Source organism: Globicephala melas, chromosome 1, assembly GCF_963455315.2.
Source record: "Globicephala melas chromosome 1, mGloMel1.2, whole genome shotgun sequence".
Lineage (NCBI taxonomy): Eukaryota > Metazoa > Chordata > Mammalia > Artiodactyla > Delphinidae > Globicephala > Globicephala melas.
The window spans coordinates 28891770-28910944 of NC_083314.1; the positions used below are offsets into that span (position 1 = coordinate 28891770).

The 19175-nt window shown below is 36.6% G+C and overlaps 1 protein-coding gene across 2 annotated transcripts in view; it reads left to right on the plus strand.

Annotated features, from left to right (window-relative positions):
- Positions 1-19175, plus strand: part of PLD5 (phospholipase D family member 5) — a 489350-nt gene that overhangs the window by 306459 nt on the left and 163716 nt on the right. The gene's annotated exons all lie outside the window — the stretch shown is intronic.

Genomic DNA, 19175 nt, shown 5'->3' on the forward strand with positions numbered 1-19175 from the left:
ATTTTTTTTTCCCTGATGACTAATGATGTTGAGCATCTTCTCATATACTTATTGACCATTTCTATATCTTCTTTGTTGAAGTGCCTGTTCAAGTATTGTGCCCGTTGTTATTTTATTTTTGTTTTTTTATTGGCCTATTCTTGATTAATAGGCTGGATTTGAATCCTTTTTTGGCTATACGTATTTCAATTATCTTCTCCCATTTGAAGCTTGTTTTTCCACTCTTCTAATGGTGTCTTTAGATAAATAGAAGGTCTTAATTTTAATGAAATCCAGTTTATTAAGTACTCCTTTATTGTTGGTGCTCATTGCATCCTGTATAAAAAATATTTGTCATCACAAAGTCATAAAGATATCCTCATTTGTTGTGTTCTAAATTCTGTATTGTTTTACCTTTCAGAGTTAATTCTATTTAGATCTGGACTTACTTTTTATATATGAGGTGAAGCAGGGTTGAAGATCAGTTTTTATTTATATGGAAAGCCGTTTACTAAAAACAAATTTTTTTCTTCACTGCATTTCAGAGGCATCCTTGTTGAAAATTGGGTGACTATGTGTTTGGGTCCGTTTCTATATTCCCTATGTATTACATTCCAGTTAGGCTACTTATCTATCTTAGGACAAATACCACATTGTTTATTTACTGTGGCTTTATAATACATGTTAAATCAGGTGGTGTAATTTTTTCATCTTTGTTTTTCATCTTTAAAACTGTGTTAGTTATTCTTGGCCCTTCAGATTTAAAAATAAAATTTGGAATCAGTTTGTCACAAAAATGCTGAAATTTTTATTAGAATTATGTTGACTCTTTAGATAAACTTCGGGAGAATTGACATTGACAGTATTGAGTCTTCTACTCCATAAACATGGCAAGGCCTCTTACCACTGTTTTAGCTACATCTCTCAAATTTTTGATATGACAAAATTACTAAAGTATTTTTCAGTTCAAAAAGGTTTCTAATTTCTACTTTAATTGCTACTTTGAACCATGGTTTATTTAGAATTGTAACCCTTTATCTCTAAACATTTGAAAGATTGTTCTATTTATCTTTTTGTTATCTTCACTATGGTCAGAAGAATATACTCTATGATTTCAAACATTTGAAATTTGTGGAAAATTACTTTATACATTTTTATTTGTAGAAATAAATTTACTTTATAAATCTTTAGGCCTGTTAATGTGATGCCATTATATAACTTTTCAGTTTTGTTTCTGTATTTCATCAGCTCTTAAAGTTGTCTTGGCCAGAGTGTCAGTCTAAAAGCTACTTCATCATAGCCAAAAGTGGAGTATATGTAAAGTGGCTTCTCATTGCCTAATGCATAATCCTAACTGGTAGGCCTCAAAGACAAGCTAAATAAGGTGTAATATTGTCATTGGAATCCTCTGTTTCTTTCTCCATATCCACCTTCAAGTGGGGTATGCCCTCTGCTACCAACATTTAGCTTGCTAGGAAGTAACTGTGACATATCTCTTAAGTCCTGTTCCCCCTGCTCATGCCTCCCAGCAAATGCCTTTGATGTCCCGTTTTTCATCAAACCTGATACTTGTAACATCACAGCAATATTACTGAAAATTTATACTATTAGTAAAATTTTTATTTTTGGCTATGTCTTTTAGTCATAAGCAAAATATATTGCTCAACAATACTACTGTATTTTTGAAGCCTGTTTTTAGAGGAGTTTTAGGTTTACAACAAAATTAAGAGGAATGTACAGAGATTTCCTGTGTACTGCCTACCCCACACATGCATTGCCTCCTGCATTATCAACACCACTTTCCCAACAGTATATTTTTCACCAAGGATGAACCTGTATTGACACATCATGATCACCCCAAATCCATTTTACCTTAGGGTTCAATCTTGGTGTTATATATCCTATGAATGTGGACAAATGTATAATGACATATATCCACCACTGTAATATCATACAGGATATTCTCACTGCCTTAAAAATCATCTGTGCTCCACCCATTCATTCCCCCTGACTACTTTGTATTTTATAGCTTTGTTGCAATGAAATTTATAATTAGAAAGAATCATTTTTTGTTTGTCTTTCAAAACCATAGCAATTCAGTGTACTTTATATATATGATTAAAATATTTGCCAGTAGTCTACCAAATATTAAAAATAAATAAAGTCAGAAAATAATTTTGTTTTAGGAAAAAGACAGGCTTTTACTTGTTCATTATCACATAATTCTTTAATAAAATGACTAGTGAAATTAAAGGCATAAAAGATTAGAATCAGTGACCTAGAAATAAAGTCTACACTTCTTTAAAAAAGAAAAAAGAAAACATTTGAAATCGTTCAGGATCTGAAATCTCCCTTTTCAGTTTCATTCTTACCATTCTTGTTGTTTATTTTCCAAGTATGTGAAAACTAGTTGTGATTTCCTAAATACATGTACTTTTTCAGGGCTGTTTCCTAAAACATGCTTTTCCCTGTGCCTGAAATACCCTCCCTCAAGCTCCTTTTCATCCTTCAAGGTCCCTTATAAGCCTTACCCTTAATATTTTCCTTTAGACTTCCTCTCTTTTCCCTAGTTGCTCTTACCATTTTTTTTCTTCCATTGTTCATTCATTATTTATTCAACAACCATTCCTTGAATATCTGACAGATGCGAGCAAGCTGGACTTTAAAGATAGAAAATTGACTAATTTTCTATCTTTAATTGATAATGCATGAGCCCTCCTGATTTCAGAGAATTCACAGTTTGGTAGAGAAGACTGATATAAGTGAAATAAACTGATCAAGGAATTCTTAAAACATCTACACAGAGTCCAGTTTTTCTGAATCACTTTCTGTGTCTGGGTCATTGATGCCCATATTTTCTACTCACTATTATCTCTGCACCATAAAAAGCATTGATGTTTATTACTCTGTAACTTTAAGAAACAGATTCTCTGCTAATGTCTCTTTTTCTAAGTAGATGTTCATTCTGCTTGTTTTCAAAGCTTACTCAAAAATGTCAAAGGAAGATATTCTGACAGTAAGCAGGCCTCATACTCCTTCCTCAAAAGGCTCTTAAGTGGTTTGTTGACTGAATATTGATAAACCTTTGGGGCCCCTGTCATGCCACCAGGAATAACAACCAAGACTATGAAGTGACAACTCTGTCACAACTGCCACCCCACCTAAAACAATCATAAGATGCATCCCAATGTCAAAGATGTTAAAATGTGAAAACTGTTTCAGAATCAGTGGCAGTACAGTAATGAGGGTTACTTTAGAATTCAACAATAAATTAGAAAATTCAAAAAAAAGAAAATTCAACTTAGAAACCCTTTAATAATTAAGTTAAACTCGACCTCTCCTAATACCACACCGAGGGAGGTAGATTCTAAACCAAACCTCTTTTAATGGGGCTTCTTTGTAGTGCAGTGAGCATACTGAGTAAGTAGAAATTCAGAAAATCCAAGCTGGACTGGCTATTAGGAAACAGGGATGTCTTCAACAGAACTCTTCATGGCTAGAGCATCCAATGATAGGAAGTGTTCCTATCAAAACAAACAAACAAGAAAAACCCTGCTCTATTACCTGAAATAGGAAAGAGGTTATGCAAATCAGTTGTGGGTTTTTTGGTTTTTTTTTTTTTTTTTTTTTTTTCGGTACGCGGGCCTCTCACTGTTGTGGCCTCTCCCATAGCGGAGCACAGGCTCCAGACGCGCAGGCTCAGCGGCCATGGCTCACGGGCCCAGCCGCTCCGCGGCATGTGGGATCTTTCCGGACTGGGGCACGAACCCGTGTCCCCTGCATCGGCAGGCAGACTCTCAACCACTGCGCCACCAGGGAAGCCCCCGCAAATCAGTTTTTTATATGAAGGTTCTATAGGAAAACAATATAATGAAATCAGAAACCTGAAATACACCGGAGAAGAGACAGTCTCCTGAGGTCAACATAGAAGTTACCAGGAATCATAGTTCTAGATATACAGCATGATGAAATTGCAACCCAAATGACAAGAGAAGAGGTAGTCATGAAAGCTTGATTTTGAAAAGCAGAGGAATAGAAAACACTTGGTGGTAAAAGTAAAAGGACCTGCAAAGGCTGGGGTGATTTTTCCTACTGACATCTGCTAAGAAATGGCCCATATAAATAACAACTTTAACTCGTAGGTTAAATTGTCACTAAATGCTGTTTTGATTTTCCTCATTGCTGATGACCAGCCCAGTTATACAGCAACAGAAAGAAATTCATCCTAGAGCTTGGGGCACCCCCTTACCATGCCTGTCTTTTCTGATGGCAGGCTCACGCTAGGCTTCAGAGTCTTACCCCAGCCCTGGTTCAGCTAGTGTTTCAAGCTTTCAGTTTGTTAGAATCAAACATGTCTTTTCCTCCCACTCCCTTCTTTCCTGAGCGTGCAAACCTTGGATGATGAAACCTAGAGCTTAGACTATGCTGCCTATAGATGCTTGCAACATCTCTGAGGAGCTCATAACAGAACTATTTTATGGGCTTTTGTTTTGATTAGCCAGAACGTTAATATGTTTGGAATTTTCTTTCCTCTTTTGTTTTGATTAGCCAGAACGTTAATATGTTTGGAATTTTCTTTCCTCTTTGGCTTCTTTAGATGATAGATAGATACTAGATACATAAATAACCTTCCAATCTTCTGTGTGAGATTTAAAAATTAAACTTCTAGATTTCTCAAGCTTTTCATCCACATTGTTTCATTTCTGTTATTCTTTGTGAAGGGAATACAAAGTATGCCCTTTGAGAGGACTCTCAGCCACTCTGATAGCCCTCAGCCCTCCACATTCCCTCATCTGCTACCTTTGTAAATAAAGTCATAGACTCACTGCGTAACTGGCTCAAACAGTCTGTGCTCTGAGTAAAACTGACCCCAACTTTCCCTCATTAGCACCCTATGCCAAGCAGGTGAACTAATTAGACATAGCCTTACCCCATGTTGGTGAATAAACAATAGCAACAGGATCCTAATGCATACCCTTTGGGCATCTTCAGCTCATTTTGGCTTCCTCCACAAAGCATTGAACAAACAGTAAATATTTAATTGGCATTTCCTTGTGCCTAAATCTTATGCATTTAAGTCAGAATTTTAATATTTGAAATGACTATTGCACTTTCATTTTTCTTAATAACTCAATTTTTTAAATAAATAATTAATTATATTTTATGTCTCCATGGTTGTTTAATAACCTGTTGTAAAACAAGAGGTGAAAATTAACAATTATGTGTATTAAATATATCATTTATACTTTTCAAAATGGTTCAGATTTGGGGATCAAGCTTTACATAGTAACTACTCTGATATAACTCTAAAATATTGCTTGATAAAGAGAATATGGTTTTAACAAAGAGAAAATACTTTGATTTCAGGTTTATAAACATGTAAAATGTAGAGGTTGTTTCACATCAGAAGGGCAAACAGCTTTGAAATTAAACATTATCCCTTAATGCCTGATTTTAATTTCCAATTATCTGCTAAAAATTTTAGAAAAAAGATTACTACAAAATAGTTTCATAGTTGATAGAGCTACATCTGGGTGATACTATTTTTCTAATGCCACAAATGCTAGCTATTGAGAAGGTATCTCATAGGAATGCAATCTGCACATTGTAAATATTGTACAAGTAGTACCAATTTCTCATTATTCATCAGCGTGCTCATAGAATGCTTCACAATGCAGAGCTTGACCTATGGAGAAGAAATATGCAAACATTTCTATTTGTCAGTGAAAGCTATTTTTTTTTCCTTCAGCTTTTTTGAGATATAGTCAACAAATAAAATTGTATATATTTGAATGGTACAGTGTGATGATTTGATATACATTGATGCTGTGAAATGATTACACATTCAGGTTAATTAAAACATCCATCACCTTACAGAGTTACTTTTTTTTCTTTTTTGTTGTGAGAATGTTTAAGATCTATTCTCTTAGCAAATTTTAAGTGTGCAATACAGTATCATTAACTGTAGTCACTGTGCTGTACATTAGATCTACAGAACTTACTCATCTTATTTTTTTAATTAAAGTATAGTTGATTTATAATGTGGTATTAATTTCTGCTGTACAGAAAAGTGATCCAGTTATATATATATATATATATATATATATATATATGCATTCTTTTTTTATATTCTTTTCCACTATGGTTTATCATAGGATACTGAATATAGCTCCCTGTGCTATACAGTAGGACCTTGTTGTTTAACCATTCTATATATAATAGCTTACATCTGCTAACTGCAACCTCCCAATTCATCCCTCCCCTGCCCCCCTCCAACTTGGCAACCAAAAGTCTGTTCTCTATGACTGTGAGTATGTTTCTGTTTCATAGATAGGGTCATTTGTGTCGTATTTTAGATTCCACATATAAGTGATATAATATGGTATTTGTCTTTCTCTTTCTGAATTCACTTAGTATGATAATCTCTAGTTGCATCCATGTTGCTGTAAATGGCATTATTTCGTTCTTTTTTATGGCTGAGAAGTACTCCATTGTATATATGTACCACATCTTCTTTATCCATTCGTCTGTTGATGGGCGTTTAGGTTGTTTTCATGTCTTGGCTATTGTGAATAGTGCTACTATGAACATAGGGGTTCACGTATTTTTTGAATTATAGTTTTGTCTGGGTATGTGCCCAGGAATGGGATTGCTGGATCATATGGTAATTCTATTTTTAGTTTTCTGAGGAACCTCCATACTGTTTTCCACAGTGGCTGCACCCACTTACATTCTCACCAACAGTGTACGAGAGTTCCCTTTGCTCCACACCCTCTCTAGCATTTGTTATTTGTAGACTTTTTAATGATGGCCATTCTGACTGGTGTGAGGTGGTACCTCATTGTAGTTTTGATTTGAATTCTCTTATAATTATTGATGTTGAGCATCTTTTCATTGGCCATCTGTATTTCTTCTTTGGAGAAATGTCTGTTTAGGTCTTCTGCTCATTTTTTGATTGGGCTCTGTTTTTTTTGTTGTCGTTATTGAGTTTTATGAGCTCTTTGTATATTTTGAAAATTAAACCCTTGTGAGTCGCATCGTTTGCAAATATTTTCTCCCATTCTGAGGGTTGTCTTCTCATTTTGTTTATGGTCTCCTTTGCTGTGCAAAAGCTTGTAAGTTTGATTAGGTCCCATTTGTTTATTTTTGCTTTTATTTCTATTGCCTTGGGAGACTGCCATAAGAAAACATTGGTACAATTTATGTCAGAGAATGTTTTGCCTATGATTTCTTCTAGGAGTTTTATGGTGTCATATCTTTTTTTTTTTTTTTTTTTTGCGGTACGCGGGCCTCTCACTGTTGTGGCCTCTCCCATTGCGGAGCAACAGGCTCTGGACGCGCAGGCTCAGCGGCCATGGCTCACGGGCCTAGCCGCTCCGCGGCATGTGGGATCTTCCCGGACCGGGGCACGAACCCGTATCCCCTGCATTGGCAGGCGGACTCTCAACCACTGCACCACCAGGGAAGCCCTATGGTGTCATATCTTATGTTTAAGTCTTTAAGCTTTTTTTTTTTTTTTTAAAAGAAGATGTTGGGGGTAGGAGTTGATTAATTAATTTATTTATTTTTGCTGTGTTGCGTCTTCGTTTCTGTGTGAGGGCTTTCTCTAGTTGTGGCAAGCAGGGGCCACTCTTCATCGCAGTGCACGGGCCTCTCACTGTCGCGGCCTCTCTTGTTGCGGAGCACAGGCTCCAGACGCGCAGGCTCAGTAGTTGTGGCTCACGGGCCCAGTTGCTCCGCGGCATGTGGGATCCTTCCAGACCAGGGCTCAAACCCCTGTCCCCTGCATTAGCAGGCAGATTCTCAACCACTGCGCCACCAAGGAAGCCCTAAGCTTTTTTGAGTTTATTTTTGTGTATGGTGTGAGGGTGTGTTCTAGCTTCATTGATTTATTTGCGTTTCTTCAAATTTCCCAACATCACTTGCTGAAGAGACTTTTTCCCCTTGTATATACTTGCCTCCTTTGTTGAAGATTAATTGACCGTAGGTGTGTGGGTTTATTTCTGGGCTCTCTATTCTGTTCCATTGATCCGTATGTCTGTTTTGTGCCAGTACCTCGCCATTTTGATTCCTGTAGCTTTGTAGCATTGTCTGAATTCTAGGAGGGTTATGCCACCTGCTTTAGAACTTACTCATCTTATAACTGAAGGTTTGTACCCTTTGACCACCATTGCCCTATCTCTCCCAAACACAACCACCTGCCCAGTCCCTGGTACCTATCATTCTACTCTCTGTTTCTATGAATTTGACTTTTTAATTTTTTTTTAGATTCCAGAGTTAAGCGAGACAACATAGTATTTGTCTTTCTTGCTCTGGCTTATTTCAGTTAGAATAATGTCCTCTAGATTCATCCATGTTGTTACAAATGGCAGGATTTCCTTATTGCTCATGGCTGAATAATATATTCCATTGTGTGTTTGTGTGTGTATGTGTGCATGCACACATCTTCTTTACCAAGTCATCCATCGACAGACTCTTAGGTTTGATCTGATATCTTTGCTGTTGTGAATAATGCTGCAAAGAACATGGGAGTGCAGATATCTCTTCAAGATATTGATTTTTGTTTCTTTTGGATATGTACCCAGAAGTGGGACTGCTGAATCATATGGTATCTCTATTTTAAATTTATTTTTAGTAATCTCCATACTGTTTTCCACAGTGGTTGCACCAATTTACATTCCAACCAACAGTACATAAGGGTTCCCTTTTCTCTACATTCTCACCATATCTCTTTTCTCTACATTCTCACCATATCTCTTGGCTTTTATATAAAAGCCATCCTAATGTGTGAAGTGACATCTTTTTGTCATTTTGATCTGCATTTCCCTCATGATTAGTAATGTTGAGCACCTTTTCAGGTACCTGTTGACGATTTGTATGTCTTCGTTGGAAAAATGTCTATTCAGGTCTTTTGCCTATTTTTTTAATTAGGTTATTTGTTTTTTTTTTTTAACTGAGTTGTGTGAGTTTCTTATTTATGTATTTTAGCTATTAACCCCTTATTGGATATATGGTTCGTAAATATTCTCTCCCATTCTGTAGGTTGCCTTTCCATTTTGTTGATTGTTTCCTTTGCAAAAGGAAGCTTTTTAGTTTGATGCTGACCCACTTGTTTATTTTTGTTTTTGTTGCCTGGCTTTTGGTGTCATATCCAAAAAATCATTGCCCAGACCGATGTCAAGGTGATTTTTTTCTCTGTGTTTTCTCCATAGAATTTGACAGTTGCAGATCTTACATTTAAGTCTTTAATATATTTTGAGTTAATTTTTGTGAGTGGTGTTAAGATAGGAGTCCAGTTTCATTCTTTTGATAACACCGCTATTTTTTAATTATTATGTTCAGATTTTCTTTTAGCCACATTATTAAAAAAGGAGGAGGAGATGCTAAGTTCATTCTGTCACATCCTAAATGTGATTCTTGCCATTGGTTTGTTGAATTCAAGAAAGCTATACTCATTCATCATTGATAATCCATGTTTCTATTCTTACGTTCATGGATTAGGTTTAACAAAACCTAAAAGGAATATATATGCCTAAATATGAGAATAGGGGCATTTGTAAATTTTAAAATTAATACAAGCTGCCCCTGTTTCCAACTTGGAAGTTTTACAAGGTGATCTTTTTTTTTTTTTTTTTGCGGTACGCGGGCCTCTCTTGTGGCCTCTCCCGTTGCAGAGCACAGGCTCCGGATGCGCAGGCCCAGCGGCCGTGGCTCACGGGCCCAGCCGCTCCACGGCATGTGGGATCCTCCCTGACCGGGGCACGAACCCGCGTCCCCTGCATCGGCAGGCGGACTCTCAACCACTGCGCCACCAGGGAAGCCCTACAAGGTGATCTTTTAACTGCTTGCTCCAAATAAGTGTAGCATAATTTGAGATTTTTATGCTTGCTGAGGTTTTTTTACTTAGGTTTTACTGGTTTATAATTATTCCAGAGCCTAATTGTACAAGTAGATACGGTTATATGTGTTAATTTCAGGTAACATTAACAAGTGTATTTTAGGAACTTCATCATAGAAAACTTTATATTATTCTGGCTTTCATTTCCACCCTATGAGAGGTTGCCATTGTTAAGAAACCTGAACATTTCATAAGGTCTTTTGTTGTCAAGGTGAAGGACTGTCCTAGTGAATACCTTGAGTGTGGGGTCCTTCTGGTAGACGAGCAGATTAAGGTGCTCTGGTAATAGCTGAGACAAAAGTCAAGATGCCCTTGCTGTCACCCAGGTGTGCTTTCCATCAGATTCTGCTTTCATTTCACACCTTCTCAAAGTGAATGCCACTTTGGCTTATGCTTGAGTGCGTGAAGAATGGCGCCTTTGTTTTATTCACAGCAGTCAAAATTCATTGGAAGGAATCTGTCTTCTACCTTCCTTTACAGAATACCGGCAAGGCAGGGGCTTCTTTGGACACATTACTCTTTAATAATAATTAGCATAGTAATTAGCATAGCATTTAGGAGCTTGTACTTTGGTGTCACATAGACTTGTGTTAGATAAATGGACTTGTCATTTACTGTGTTATTTAACGTTAGGCAAATTCTGAACCTCAATGTCTCTTTAAGTAAAATGGGGATAATATTAACTCTTTGAGGGCTATGAGAAATAAATTAGATAAAAGCATCATAATAAACAGTTAATAAATGACATCCACTATAGCCTCTGTCTCTTACCCAGGTGGGTTATTTTTGTGTTTGACCTGTCATCTCCCCTTAGTCCAGACAGAATTCATTTTTTCCCCTAAAGTACACTCCCAGCCCTATGATTTTCTAATGAAAGGAAGACCTGGTTCTTATCACATGGTACAAATCATCATTGGGAATGCGGCTGATTCATTTGCCTTTATGCCTGTGCAATAACTCTAGCTGGCTTCAGTTTGTAATAGGAATTTTCCAGCTGGTGACACCAATGCCACCCAATGTGTATTTTTAGTCTCTTTTCAATCTACTCAAATAGGTTGCAATTTGACGTGTTTAAACTTTCAGAAGGGATCATCTGACATGTATAATATAGTTGTATCAGTCATACACTTGCTCTAAAAATATAAAATCTTGTGCTAGAAGTTTTATTTTTATCTCTAATACGTAAGAACTTTGGCAGACATGGCATTTTTAACGGAAATTATATGCCTATTCAGCCTTGTAATATTACAAAAGTAAGATTTTATCTATTCAATCTAGTGATGACTTTATGCATTTCTATTCAAGAGATACTAGAATTTGGAGAAGATCCTTTAAGAGGTGAAAAGAGTACAGGAATTTATATAGCTATAACTAAAAGAATAAATTAAAATGTTCCTGAAAGCCTCATGATTCCTAGGGACCCTATGACCATCATTTCTAGCCATTGATGTATCTGTGCTCTGAAGGAAACCGAGACACAGGTTTTCCTCTTTGGCCTGCTACTCACTGACTTTGAGCAGTGCCTGCTGTGCTTGAAGTAGCTGTATAGAGAATAGCTATTGCATGCATTAGTGAATGATATCTTTTACTTCTGTGACTTTGTGTCTGTTTTCAATTTTGACATCCTAAATACACCTGCTTTTTAAAATTTTTTAATTTTATATTGGAGCATAGGCGATTAAACAATGTTGTGTTAGTTTCAGGTTACAGCAAAGTGATTCAGTTATACATATACATGTATCTGTTCTTTTTCAAATTCTTTTCCCATTTAGATTATTACAGAATATTGAACAACATTCCCTGTGCTCTACAGTAGATCCTTGTTGGCTATCTATTTTAAATATAGCAGTGTGATAATGTCAATCCCAAACTCCCAATCTATCCCTCCCCCACAGCCCTTCTCCCCTGGTAACCATAAGTTTGTTCTCAAAGTCTGTGAGTCTGTTTCTGTTTTGTAAATAAGTTTATTTGCATCATTTTTTAGATTCTGCATATAAGCGATATCATATAATATTTGTCTTTCTCTGTACGACTTACTTCATTTAGTATGATAATATCCAGGTCCTGCTTTTAAAATCAACACTATAAAAAGTAGTGTGAGTTAAGATGTAAAGCTCCATTTCTGTTGTTTCTAGCATTCTGCTCAGCATGAACTGTTATTTATGTGCCCCCCTTCTTTCCTACCATGTTTTAACTTTTTTGAAGTTACTTTTCTCCCAGCCCTTCCTCATGCCTTAGTAATTCTGCTAACTTTCTCCTCTCTCAACCACAGCAAGTTATTCCGTATATTCGCAGCTCCACTCAAGTCTTCTAACCAAATCTTTTTCTTTTTTTTTTTAATTATGTTGGCAAAGTATGTGTACGGAACTCTTGTGAATTTTGCTCTGCCCCAAAGTTAATTTTCTAAATATTCTGAGTCTCATGACATAGGTGGATTGTGTATTTATGACAACAGCAGTTTATTAATTAATTTATTTATTTTTGCTGTGTTGGGTCTTCGTTTCTGTGTGAGGGCTTTCTCTAGTTGTGGCAAGCAGGGGCACTCTTCATCACAGTGCACGTGCCTCTCACTATCGCGGCCTCTCTTTGCGGAACACAGGCTCCAGACGCGCAGGCTCAGTAGTTGTGGCTCATGGGCCCAGTTGCTCCACGGCATGTGGGATCCTCCCAGACCAGGGCTCGAACCCGTGTCCCCTGCATTAGCAGGCAGATTCTCAACCACTGCACCACCAGGGAAGCCCCCAAATCTTTTTCTTATTAATACCAGCAAGCAAGTAAACTGGAGGCTGCCAAATTGGGGATCTCCCAACACAAAACTTTGTGCCAGTAAACGTACCTGTATTCATGCCCATCTTCACCTCCTTTCCTTCAGTGTCCGAAGAGGGGGATCTTTGTCTTCTAATGTTAACCCTACCAAATGGCATCTGGTCCCACTTTCTCAGGGATTTCATTCTATCAATTTTCCCTCTCTCTTGCCTTTATAGTTACATTCTGCCTTTTAAGTGCTTCTCTACCTCTTGGCATATAAATATGCTCAAGTTAACTGGGGGCAAACAAAAAGCAAGAACTCAATAACACCCACCCCAGACCCCTGTGCCTGCTGTTTCTCCTCTCTTCTTCCCTTTTCTCCACGTTCAAGCTTCTGCATGCTGTCCCCAGTTTCTCGTCCCCACCCTATGCAGTCCTCAGAGTACAGCAGTCTGGCTTCTGCACCAGCTCCACTGAAACTACCTTGTCAAAGTCACAAGGGACTTCAGACTATTACACTCTGTGGGGCCATGTTAGACCTTACATTCTATGACATATCTGCAGCTGTGAACACTGTGTGCTACTCTTTTCTTTCCCTTGGAACTGTCTAATCCCTTGGTTTTCGTGACACTATTCACTCTACTTTTCTCTCCGCTGTCTGGCTATTCCTTCTCAGTCTCTTTTGCTGACATTGAATACTCTCTACCTTATCCTTAAATTTTGGCCTCTTCTCTTCTCTTTCTTATCCTCTTCCCTTTCTTTCCCTTCCCTTCAATTTCCATTTTCCTCCTGTATTGATTGCTTCTATATTTGTGGCTTCATTCATCACCTGTATGTTGATAGCCCACTCATTATTTCTCCTAAGCCCCATTTTCAAATATTCAACTACAAACTTAACATTTCAGCTTGGATATTCTTGAAATACTTCAAAGTCAACTTGTACCAAATTAAATCAATGCAACACCCCTGCCCTGATCTCAATGTGCTTTTTCCTTTATATTGTATCTCAATAAAAGGCACAACCATCCTTCCTTCCACTGGCCCCAAAAAGGAACCTAGATTTATCTTTAACTCTTTTTTTCCCCTACCCTCGAAAATCAAATCTGTGTGAAATTCTCACAGGTATACAAACTTACATCTCTGGAAACTGTTCCCTTTTCTCTCTCTACAATTACCACTTTAACTTATCATTTCTCTCTTAAAAGGTTGTTAATGACATTCTAACAGTTTTTCCTGCCCCCATTCTTACTATATATCATTCACCATACAAGTTATTAAAAGATAAACTGAGGCATATTAAACATTTTAAGAGTTTACTGAGCAAAAATCAGTTGGAAATGAGCAGCACCAAACTGGCAGTGGTAGGAGCGTTCTGCCAGCAGGAGCCAGGGGGAAGACAAGAGAGAAAGTACAGAAGCAAAGAAAGGACATTATTTGGTTGATTATGGCTTAAAGTCTGGCTGGCTGTTTGCGATTGGTGGTCCTTACCATCTTGATTTCATAACCATTAGACATTTACAATCTTGGGTTTTTGTTTGCTTATGTAGCCACCACAGCAGTAAAGCCACCTTGGTCAAATGGCCTCCTTGTTTAATCAATTTAACAGAATGATGCTCCTAAAAATCCCCCTGCCCCTTCATTGCTTAACATTTGTCAGTGCTGGCCATCACCTTTAGTAACGTGTGCCAACATAGGGCTCATATGCCATTGATGGTATTATGTTAGTTAAATTTAGATCTTCCTGGATTTTTTTTAATATACTCTTTTAATGTGTGTTAGGATAAAATAACTAGCACATCAGACTCATTATTTTATGGATATTAATGCTTAAGGCAAAGCTAAGTTAAAAAAATAATGACTCAGAATTTGATTTAAATATAATTAAGTAAATAATAACACAGGTGAGAGACTGACTTAGTTTTTTTTAAAAAAAGACAATCTGTAACTCACATGGCAGCTTAGAAGAGAAGCCCCTCATCTGGGTTCCTTCAGGAGGCCTCTCCCACATCCCTTCAACCTGAGCCATGCCCTCTTTCATTAGCCCCCAGGACTTCCCACTCTCCTAACATTCACCACACTGTAATGCAATGTTTTTACTTCTAGACTTTAATCTCAATAAAGAAAAGACAGAGACTTGATGCCTGACACATGTAGGCAATAAATAAATGTTTGTTGAATAAACAACACATGCTTTGGGTGTGTGAGGCATCACATATAGCAGCTTTAAGATTTTCCAGATTTCAGATTGAGTCTTGATTTTTGTAACATTGAGTATTCTAGTTTTCTGTGGAAAGTACTAGGCAATGTGTCAAGTTGCTAAATTTAAAATCAGAAGATTTAGAAGGGCTGACAATTTTGTATCACATGATTAAAACCTGCCGGGTGGTGAGGGGATGACTTTCTCTGTACTCCTGGAACTATACTAAAAAAGGAGTTTCCCTGTATTTAAAGCTTATGATAGTTCTCAAATGTTATGCTAACTAGTAAATGATGGTAAAAGCATTTTGAAAATATAAATGCTATGTAAATGCTAACTTTCATTGAAATTTACATGGTACCTTTCTTCTGATAGAAAATAGTGAAAATGGCATTTGACAGATTGATATAATTCAAGCTCCTTTGATTTGCATTTCTGTTCCTTTAATAAGCTCCTGTGGAAATCAGAGGTGGGAACACTATTTTGAATGTTCTTTTCTATTTGGTCATTTACCCAGCTGGAAGATAGGGTAGGGACTCAGAAGAGCATGTATGGTTTGCTGGGGTGTTCTGAGTTCTTCATTTATTCCATAAGGCTAATTAACCCATATTTAGGCAGAAGCATTAAATGATTTCCTTCTCAACACAAAGTTGAGTATTAATGTTTGACTACCCTACTCATAGTTTTTTTACTATTTTTCATCTCTTTTGGAAAAGGGCTTCAGGGAGTGTAGAGATACATGGTATTTTATAATTATTAAGGAAACTAATAAATTACGGTTCCTCTGGAGGAAAGGGTATATGCAAAGTAACTATAGTGTCAACTGAAAAAATGCACAATGTGAGGGTTGTCAGTTAAGTTTTATTTGGGGCAAAATGAGAACTATAACCCAGGGACAGCATCTCAGATAGCTGTGAGGAACTGCTCCAAAAGAGTTGGGGGAAGGTCAGTATTATATATGATTTTAGTGAAGGGGGTACATGCAGTCAAGCACACATTTTGGCAGAGGTTTGCTGCTAGTCACTAGGAGCAAATATCACCGTTAATGATTTTATAGCTTTTCTAGATATGAGAAGATGCAAGAATTTGGGCTTCTAAAATCTTCTCATGAAAATAGCTATCTGAAGGCCTGTTCTGCCAGTTTGTCCCAGAGCACAGAGAGCCTCATTCCTGATCTCCACCCTGAACTCCTTTCCTCCCTTTTCAAGATCCCCAAAATACCTTGAGATTCCTGCGCCTGTTAGGAGGTGGCCTTCCTAATTTATCTGATAAATTAGGAACCTGGAAACCTCTGGGAACCTAAAAGTTTCCAATCTCTGGAGGGATTGGGTAGAGAGAAAAGATAAATGTTTCAGTTCTGCTTACAAATGTATAATTTACCAAATTGTTTTAAGTCATAATTAGCTGAGGGGAAGAGTTTCCTTATATCTGGAAAATACAGGTTAGAAGCCAGTAATATTTCAGACAGAAACCATAAAAATTATAACCATTTTCACCCGTTCACTCTGTCCTATATAACTAATCCTTTTTTGTTAACAGTATTATGAAACCATCAGGTTTCCCATTAGAATTCTTTAATTTCTTACCCAGCTCAGCAGTGTGATATGAAAGTTATCAGAAAGCTGTATTTGTGAAAAAGTCCTCCCTTAAATCTTCCTGAAGAGAAAACATTTTTTTCATTTTTTCATAACTGTCTATGAATGACAAAAAACTTAAGAAGGCACAGTTAAAGACCTGATTATAATGCAGTTGACAAAGAAACTTGGTTACTGCTTCAATGTACAACAGCTTAAGATACTAACTAGAATTATGACTGATAACATTTTACCAGGACATATCAGATTTTTAGGAATTCCATATAATTTCTAGAATAGCTGTATTAATAACATTTACCCATGCAATATAACCTAAGAAGATGTAGAGAATGGACTTGAGGACATGGAGAGGGGGGAAGGGTAAGCTAGGACAAAGTGAGAGAGTAGCATGGACATATATACACTACCAGACGTGGGGTAGATAGCTAGTGGGAAGCAGCCGCATAGCACAGGGAGATCAGCTCGGTGCTTTGTGACCACCTAGAGGGGTGGGATAGGGAGGGTGAAAGGGAGGAGACGGAAGAGGGAAGAGATATGGGGATATTTGTATACATAAGCTGATTCACTTTGTTATACAGTAGAAACCAACACAACATTGTAAAGCAATTATACTCCAATAAAGATATTAAATATATATATATATTGAATCACATAACCTACCAAAAAAAAGATATATTACTCATTTGACAATACTTCCCATGTAATTTCACATACCAAATGGACTTAGTTTAATATCTCTCTTTGGGATGTGTCAGGGAGCCTCTGAAGCATCCCAAAGTTACCTAGAGGTCAAAGGAACTTCATTAGCATTTAATATGGGAAGTTTGTCAAAAAATATCAAAAAGGTTTTAAAACACTTGTTCAAATAGAATCATAGGTCACTGTGAAACAATACTTATTCACTTAACCAAGGTGACAATAAAAGATTTCAAAGGCAAATACAGAACCAATCACTTAAAAGGTAATGAAACTAAAAATCTGTTATCAAAGGCAGCTCAACATTTCAAGAAATCATGTCCTCTTAACAGACAGAAAAACTAAATTCAAGTTTTGCGTCAGCTTACTTTTAAAATTCATTTATTCAACTAAATTTATTCTAAACTTAGCCAATCCCAACTGTACACAAAACTCTTTTCTCAGGGTTTCTTTTTCACCATCCTCTGTCACCTTCTGTATTCATTATTACTTTGTCCCTTATTTTTCCATCTAAAAACAATCAGCTCTAGGACAAAAATTACTTTCTTTTCCCTTAACAAAATGCAAGTCCATTCCTCATACCTTGTTTTACTGAAAACACACATCCTACTTTCCTGTTGTATACTGAAATGTTTCCCTTATTTCTAGTAGCTTTAATTACATATTTAAGTTAGAATCCTCAACACTTAAAAACCTTAATTTCTAGTGAAAACTAAGAAGTAATCAATTATTAACTTTTACGTTAGCATTCTGTAGATTGGCAAACATAAACACCAACAATAATTTCTAAAAACATGTGCTTTTTGTATAGAAAATATCTCAGTGCAGCACCAAACAATTTTATTAATAGTGCTAAATACCTTTAGTTTTTTTCTGTAAAAGGACGCCACTGTTCAGTAATTAATGTTTCAGTATCTTACTTTATTCTGGAATGACCTAGCTACTCAGTAAACTTCCATTATTTAACTTAATTTCACACAACTCTAAAATTTCAAGTTACCAAATATCTGCAGAGATTATTCTTAAGTAGACATTCCTAAAATAATTATTCCTAAAGAGTGCACACAAAAGCTCTTATCTCATTTACATTTGATTTAGTTATAAAAAAATTTCATCATACCAAGTTATTTTTCTTGCTGACAAATTTGCAACAAATATAAGATCTTATTTGATTTGTATTAAACCTAGGTACAATAAAGGTGTTATAATTAATGTTGACTCTCAAGACACATCTATATTAATTAAATCAGCAAACTGACTTTAATATAGGGTATTAATTTAATACTGAATTCCTAGTTCATGTGAACCTGAAATTCATTCTGGCCAGTTTCCTTTTATATTTCTGAGAATTTATATAAGCATTTGATTTCCTTTAAGCCAATTAAGTAGACCTTATTTACAAATTACAAATTTGGTAATACCATCCAAAGTTAAAGACATATATAATGCATAGACATATAGACAGACACAACCAGAGATCTCATAGCTGCATTTTCTAAACTTAGTCATGAATCAGGTATTATAATATAAAACTCACGAGTTTATAACAGTTGGAATAAGTTAAATTTAAAAGTCCTCTTTCCATTTTTTTCCTTCAGTGTCAGGAATTAGAGATGGTCTAGATAAGGTAAGTATTCCTGAGAGCCCTGGTCTCAAGGCACAGGGAGAGAAAAGCAAGTTCTCCTAGAAGGACTTGTTCCCTCAATTTCAGAATTCTGAAAAGATTTTTTTTTCAAGCTAGCTTTCTCTAATAACTGTGTATTCAATATAAGAGCCCATTTTGGCTATTTTAAGGGCAGGTTTTTCCTTTAATTCCCAGTTATGTAGGTACTTGCAAGCACAAGTTTTGTAGGTACATAAAACTGTCTGGGGTGTTAAGAGGCTGGCTTTCCAATGTCCCTCACTTCTCTATTTCCCATTCTAAAGTTGAATTTGTCAGGGATAAAATTTACTAATGAAATTGTATGATGGGCCAGTGGGCTGCTTGTGAGCTTAACTCCTCTAGGCATCACCCTAGAGTCATTTCAGCCCTCTTATGTAGCTTGGTTCCCCTGGTCTAAGA